Genomic DNA, 225 nt, shown 5'->3' with positions numbered 1-225 from the left:
CTTCAAATGCTTTAATTCCATTTTTACATTTTCTCATATGTTTTTCCTTTTCCCTTGTTCCCCTTTCCCTTTCCTTCTCACTGTCCCTACACCTTTGGTCCTTTTCTTCCTATTTCACTTTGCTAATTGTCCCCTTAGGATCTTGAGTACTATTTTAGTTTTTCACACCAGAGAAACTATTCGGTATTTGCATATGTGTGATTTATTTATTTCACTTAGGAGTAT

The sequence above is a fragment of the Fukomys damarensis genome, unplaced genomic scaffold (genome assembly GCF_012274545.1).
Source record: "Fukomys damarensis isolate Sample0158 unplaced genomic scaffold, DMR_v1.0_HiC HiC_scaffold_30, whole genome shotgun sequence".
NCBI classification, from domain to species: domain Eukaryota; kingdom Metazoa; phylum Chordata; class Mammalia; order Rodentia; family Bathyergidae; genus Fukomys; species Fukomys damarensis.
This window is presented reverse-complemented; position numbering follows the sequence as displayed.